Source organism: Balaenoptera acutorostrata, chromosome 1 (assembly GCF_949987535.1).
Source record: "Balaenoptera acutorostrata chromosome 1, mBalAcu1.1, whole genome shotgun sequence".
Classification (NCBI taxonomy): domain Eukaryota; kingdom Metazoa; phylum Chordata; class Mammalia; order Artiodactyla; family Balaenopteridae; genus Balaenoptera; species Balaenoptera acutorostrata.
Genome location: NC_080064.1, coordinates 24,841,683 through 24,849,528, shown reverse-complemented (window position 1 = coordinate 24,849,528; position 7,846 = coordinate 24,841,683).

The following is a 7,846-nucleotide window of genomic DNA, read 5'->3' as shown; positions in this document are numbered from 1 at the left end:
AAGCCTCAATTAAATGTAATACTTGCTGTAAATTTTTGGTATAAAATCTTTACCAAGTTGAGGTTGCTGAGTTTAAAAAGTATTGTAATAATAAGGTGAACTTTATAAAGTGCCTTTTTTCCAACATCAGTTGAAATAATCTTGTGTCTTTTTTTTTTTAATCTTGTGTCTTTCATCATTAATCTATTAATATAAGATTACATCAATAGGGCTTCCCTGGTGGTGCAGTGGTTAAGAATCCACCTGCCAATGCAGGGGACACGGGTTCGAGCCCTGGTCGGGGAAGATCCCACATGCCGCGGAGCAACTAAGCCCGTGCACCACAACTACTGAGCCTGGGCTCTAGAGCCCATGAGCCACAACTACTAAGCCTGCGTGCAACAACTACTGAAGCCCACGTGCCTAGAGCCTATGCTCTGCAACAAGAGAAGCCACCGCAATGAGAAACCCTAGCACCACAACGAAGAGTAGCCCCCCGCTCACCGCAACTAGAGAAAAGCCCTCGCGCAACAATGAAGACCCAACACAGCCAAAAATAAATAAATAAATTAAAAAAAAATTACATCAGTAGATTTAAAAAATATTGACCCATGCTTTTTTCTGTGGGGTTAATCCTACTTGACCAAGATGTTTTGTTTTATTTATTTATTTATTTATTTTTAAAATAAATTTATTTATTTATTTTTGGCTGTGTTGGGTCTTTGTTTCTGTGAGAGGGCTTTCTCCAGTTGCGGCAAGCAGGGGCCACTCCTCATCGCGATGCGCGGGCCTCTCACTGTCGCGGCCTCTCTTGTTGCAGAGCACAGGCTCCAGACGCGCAGGCTCAGTAGCTGTGGTTCACGGGCCTAGTTGCTCCGCGGCATGTGGGATCTTCCCAGACCAGGGCTCGAACCCGTGTGCCCTGCATTGGCAGGCAGATTCTCAACCACTGTGCCACCAAGGAAGCCCCTGTTTTATTTTTTTTGGCTGTGTTGCACGGCTTACGGGATCTTAGTTGCCTGACCAGGGATTGAACCTGGGCCTTCGGCAGCGAAAGCACGGAGTCCTAACCACCGGACCACCAGTGAATTCCCAAGATGTATTATTTTTTATTATAATTATAGGCAACCTTTATTGAACACTATGTGACAAGCACAGTTCTAGCTACTTAATTTTTTTTGCATTTAATCCTCATGACAGCCCTTTGAGGTAGGCATATTATACCCATTTGTCAGATGGGGAAACTGAAGCACAAGGAAGTTAAACGATTTGCTGAAGTTCACTCAGGAAGGGGTGGAACAAGGGGTGTAGCAGGCAGCCTGCCTCCAGAGTCCACATGCTTAATTGCTACACTATAGTGTCTAATTTTTAATTTGCTTAACTAATATTTTATTTACATATTTGTGTTTACATTTATAAGTGAAAATAGTTTGTACTTTTGAGACATGATTCACATACCATGAAATTCACCCTTTTAAAGTATGCATTTCGGTGGGTTTTAGTAGTCACAAGGTTTTGCAACCATCACTATACTATTTAATTCCGGATTTCTATCACCCCCAAAGAGAAACCTTGAACCCATGAAGAGTTACTCCCATTCTCCCTTTCTCCAGCCCCTGGCAACTATGTGTCTAGTTTCTGTCTCTATGGATTTGCCTAGTCAATGTTTCATATAAATGGAATCATACAATATATGGCTTTCTGTGGCTTCTCTTATTTAGCATAATGTTTTCAAGGTCATCCACATTGTATCAGAACTTCATTCATTTTTATGGTTGAATCATATTCCATTGTATGGATAAACCTAAACGACATTTTGTTTATTCATTCATCAAATGAACACCTATTACCACTTTGTGGCTATTAATAGTATTGCTGTGAACATTTGAGTATGATTTTTTGTGTGAACATGCTTTCAATTCTTCTGAGTATATACCTTGGAGTGGAATTGAAGGTCATATGGCATGCTATGTTTAATTTTGAGGAACTTACCTTAATCCAAGTTTGGAATCAAGGTTAAACGTGTGCTTCCACTTCTTACTAAAGTGGCAAAATGGCATGAGCTGCTGCTTCTTCCTCCAAGTCAACCCCTGAAGAGACTCTAGCTGAAACAGATACAGAAGATAAGGAACCAAAAGAAAAGGGAGAAACCCCTGGAAAGACTTTTTTTTCTTTTATTGAAGTATAGTTGATATACAATATTATGTAAGTTACAGGTGTACAATATAGTGACTCACAATGTTTAAAGTTTATATTCCATTGATGGCTATTATAAAATATTGGCTATAGTCCCTGTGTTGTACAATATATCCTTGTAGTTTATTCATACATAATCCTTTGTACCTCTTAATCCTACCCCTATCTTGCCCTTCCCACTTCCTTCTGCCACTCGTAACCACGAGTGTGTTCTCTATATCTATGAGCATGTTTCTTTATTGTTATACACACTAGTTTGTTGTATTTTTTAGATTCCACATATAAGTGATATAATACAGTATTTGTCTTTCTCTGTCTGACTTATGTCACTTACCATAATACCCTCTAAGTCCATCCATGTTGTTGCAAATGGCAAAATTTCATTTTTTTAATGGCTGAGTAGTATTCCATTGTATATATAAACCACATCTTTTTTTAATCCATTGATCTGTTGATGGACAGTTAGGTTGCTTCTATATCTTGGCAATTGTAAATAATGCTGCTACGAACATTGGGGTGCATGTATCTTTTCAAATTAGTGTTTTCGTTGTTTTCAGATATATACCCAAGAGTGGAGTTGCTGGGTCATATGGTAGTTCTATTTTTAGTTCTTTGAGAAGCCTCCATACTGTTCTCCACAGTGGCTGCACCAATTTACATTCCTGCCAACAGCATAGGAGGGTTCCCTTTTCTCCACATTCTTGCCAGCATTTGGTATTTGTGTTCTTTTTGGTGACATTCTAACAGGTGTGAGCTGATGTCTCATTGTGGTTTTGATTTGCATTTTTCTTTTTTAAAAAATATTCATTTATTTATTTATTTGGCTGTGCCAATGATCTTAGTTGCTGCATGTGGAATCTTTAGTTGCAACAAGCGGGATCTAATTCCCTGACCAGGGATCGAATCCAGGCCCCCTGCATTGGGAGCACAGAGTATTATTCACTGGACTTCCAGGGAAGTCCCTGAATTTTTCTGATAATTAACGATGTTGAGCATGTTTTCACGTGGCATGTATATGTCCTCTTTGGAAGAATGTCTATTCAGGTCTTCTGCCCATTTTAAAATTGGGTTGTTTGTTTTTTTGATGCTGAGTTGTATGAGCTGTTTATATATTTTGGCTATTACCCCCTTATTGGTCATATAATTTGCATATAATTTCTCCCATTCAGTAGGTTGTGGAAAGACTATTTTTAATTGGTGTGCATACATACAAGCATGTGTGTATAGCCTGAGACAGAGGGTAGCTGGTAGGGCTACGAAGGATAAATTAGTAAAAAGCAGTTTAAATTCTGCTTTTGTTTCCCCTCCACCATCACTTTGGTTCAGTTTTCCCCTGGCCACTCGTTGCAGAAATCTGGGGTCATGGCCCAGACCTGTGGGGTTAGGATCACAGTGATCAAATCAAGATAGTGGGAAACAGGATGTCACTGGTGGTGCAGCGGTTAAGAATCCGCCTGCCAATGCAGAGAACACGGGTTCGAGCCCTGGTCTGGGAAGATCCCACATGCCGCAGAGCAACTAAGCCGGTGCGCCACCACTACTGAGCCTGCACTCTAGAGCTCACGATCCACAACTCCTGAAGCCCTTGCACCTAGAGCCTGTGCTCTGCAACAAGAGAAGCCACCGCAATGAGACACCCGAGTACTGCAGTGAAGAGTAGCCCCCGCTCACTGCAACTAGAGAAAGCCTGCGCGCAGCAATGAAGACCCAACGCAGCCAAAAATAAATAAATTAATTAATTAAAAAAAAAAAAAAAAAAGAATCCGCCTGCCACTGCAGGGGACAAGGGTTTGATCCCTGGTCTGGGAACTAGATCCCATATGCTGCAAGTAAAAGTTTGCATGCCACAACTAAGGAGCCAGCGAGCTGCAACTAAGGAGCCCTCACAACCAAATAAATAAATATTAAAAAAAAAAGTTCTTGGAGAGAATTCGAGAAACAAATCCAGGCGATACTGTAAGAAGTAAGGTTAACCAAGGTCTATAAAAAGTTTGCAGGTTTGCTGCAGTCTTTTTTTTTTCTTTGGTTGCGTTGGGTCTTCATTGCTGAGCGTGGGCCTTCTCCAGTTGTGGCCAGCGGGGGCTACTCTTCCTTGCGGTGTGAAGGCTTCTCATCGCGGTGGCTTCTCTCGTTGCGGAGCACGGGCTCTAGGCGCGTGGGCTTCAGTAGTTGCAGCACGCAGGCTCAGTAGTTGTGGCACATGGGCTCAGTTGCTCCACGGCATGTGGGATCTTCCTGGACCAGGGCTCGAACCCGTGTCCCTTGCATTGGCAGGCGGATTTTTAACCACTGAGCCACCAGGGAAGTCCTTGCTGTAGTCTTAAAACAACAAAACAAAAACAAAAACTGAATACCTTCCTCTCCCCCAAAAAGGAAAAAATATTTTCATAATGGCCAACTATTAAAATTTTGGACAATATCATCATGATGGGTGAAGAGACACAAAGGAACATGAAAGCATGCTAAAGTTCTCATCTTAGAGGAACAATATGAATATCAGGTTTAAATTCAAAGAGTTTTAATTTGGAGATCAAATTAAATAAAAGAGAAGGTAGAAATGTCTAAATATATTAATAATTGCAGTAAGCAAAAAGGGACAAAACTCACCAGGTAAAAGTCAGGGTTTGTCAGATTGGATTAAAAAAGCAAAATTCATGAGAACATGGAAGAGAAAAAAAAGACCTTTCAGGTAAATTTTAACCAAAAGTAATCTTGTAAAGATATATTTATGTCAAAAGAAAAATAAACTTTAAGACAAAAAGCATCATTGGGGATAAAGAGGATCACTATATAATTCAGTTCACAAGTAACATATAAAAATTTTAAACATGTGTGCCCCTAAGAAGATGGCATAAACCTACACAAAGTCAGCATTAATAGACTATATGGAGAAATTGCTAAATTCACCATCATCTGGGAGGATTTCAATACATCTTTCCTAATTAATGATAGGCCAAGAAGACAAAAATAAAAAATAAAAAAATCAGCAGAATTCAAGAAGATTTGAACAATATGATTAACCAACTCTTCCTAACAGACATATGTAGAATAATGCATTCAACTATTAGAGAATTTATATATTTTTCTCAAGTTCTTTGAACTTTTACAAAAACTATGATGTCACAAGTGTTGGTGAGAATGTGGAGAAATATGAACTCTCAGACACTGCTGGTGGGAATGTAAAATGGTTCAGACACTTTGGAAAACAGTCTGCCAGTTCCTCAAACAAGGAACATAAACAGAGTTCCCATGTAACCAACCAATTTCACTCCTAGGTATACACCCAAGAGAAATGAAAACGTATGTCCACACAGAAACAGCCAAAAGGTGGAAACAATCCAAATACCCATTAATAGACAAATGGGTAAACAAAATATGGTCTATCCATACAATGGAAGGACTTTATTTTGCCATAAAAGGAATACAGTACTGATACATACTACATTTTGGATGAACCTTAAAAATATTTTGCTAAATGAAAGAAGCCAGTCACAAAAGACCATGTATGATATGATTCCAATCATATAAAAGTCCTGACTATGGAAATCTATAGAGAAGAAAGTAGATTAGTGGTTGCTTAGGACTGGGGATAAGGAATGGGGGGTCAGGAGGATGATAGCTAGTGGTACAAGGTTCCTTTTTTTTTTAAATTAATTAATTAATTAATTTATTTATTTATTTTTGGCCGCGTTGGGTCTCCATTGCTACACATGGGCTTTATCCAGTTGCGGGGAGCAGGGGCCATTCTTCGTTGCTGTGAGCGGGCTTCTCATTGCAGTGGCTTCTCCTGTTGCAGAGCACAGGCTGTAGGAGCGCGGACTTCAGTAGTTGTGGCACGCAGGCTCAGCAGCTGTGGCTCACGGGCTTAGTTGCTCCGCGGCATGCGGGATCCTCCCAGACCAGGGCTCGAACCCGCGTCCCCTGCATTGGCAGGCGGACTCTCAACCACTGCGCCACCAGGGAAGTCCCAAAGGTTCCTTCTGAGGTAATGAAAATGCTCTAAAATTGACTGTGATGATGGTTGCAGACATCAGTGAATACACTTAAAAGCATTGAATTGTACACTTTAAAAGGGTGAATTGTATGTTATGTGAATTTTTTTTTGGTAGCTACATAATATTTTATTTGATTGCTTCTAATTTTTTGCTATCACAAAAAAATGCTTCAGTGAGTAACTGTACCTATACCATTTTACATATGTGCAAATATTTCTGTAGAATAAAATGTTAGATTGGAATTGCTAATTCCAAGAATATGTTATGAATCTGTTATTCTTATAGATGTTTTCCAGTTATATTCCATTAGAGGTTGTGACAAGTTATAGCTCCATCAGTGATGCATGAGAGTGCTGATTTTTTCACAGTTTAATCAACACAGTGTATTATCAAACTTTTGGTTTTTTATTCATCTGACAAGTATGGTACGTGAATTTTATCTCAATAGAGCTGTTAGCTAGCCATAAAGCAAGTCTCAGCAGATTTAAATAAGTATCATAAAAACATAACACGGGGGTGGGTGGTGGTGATGTGATGAATTGGGAGATTGGGATTGGCATATATACACTAATATGTATAAAATAGATAACTAAGAACCTGCTGTATAAAAAAATAAATAAAATAAAATTCAAAACAAAACAAAAAGCAGGGGCTTCCCTGGTGGCGCAGTGGTTGAGAGTCTGCCTGCTAATGCAGGGGACACGGGTTCGAGCCCTGGTCTGGGAGGATCCCACATGCCGCGGAGCGGCTGGGCCCGTGAGCCACAATTGCTGAGCCTGCGCGTCTGGAGCCTGTGCCCCGCGACGGGAGGGGCCGCGATAGAGAAAGGCCCGCGCACCGCGATGAAGAGCGGTCCCCGCACCGCGATGAAGAGTGGCCCCCGCTTGCCGCAACTGGAGAAAGCCCTCGCACGAACCGAAGACCCAACACAGCCAAAAATAAAATAAATAAATAAATAAATAAGAAAATCCTTAAAAAAAAAAAAAAACAAAAAGCAGAGTTAACACAAGTGGGATGTTTTATTAATATTATTTCCCCAATAAATATATTTTGTGGTCATTTATTTTAATTTACACAGTATCTTAGATCCTGGATATTGGGTGGATATTAAGTATCATTTTATAAACTGTACATCTTACAGTATAAATCAGTCAATATTTAGAACTTTAGTACATAACTTCAAAAATAAGAGAATAAACATTTCAAGAGAACACAAATTTGATGCAATGAGGTAAAAGTTATCAAGAAATAATATGCTGGGAAAAAAAAAAAGAAATAATATGCTGGGACTTCCCTTGTGGCGCAGTGGTTAAGAATCCGCCCGCCGGGCTTGCCTGGTGGCGCAGTGGTTGAGAATCTGCCTGCTAATGCAGGGGACATGGGTTCGAGCCCTGGTCTGGGAAGATCCCACATGCCAGTGGAGCAACTGGGCCCGTGAGCCACAACTACTGAGCCTGCGCGTCTGGAGCCTGTGCCCCGCAACGGGAGGGGCCGCGATAGTGAAAGGCCCGCACACCGGGATGAAGAGTGACCCCCCGCACCACGATGAAGAGTGGCCCCCGCTTGCCGCAACTAGAGAAAGCCCTCGCACGAAACGAAGACCCAACACAGCCAAAATAAATAAATAAATAAAGTAACTATAAACCCATTGCTAAAAAAAAAAAAAAAAAAAAAAG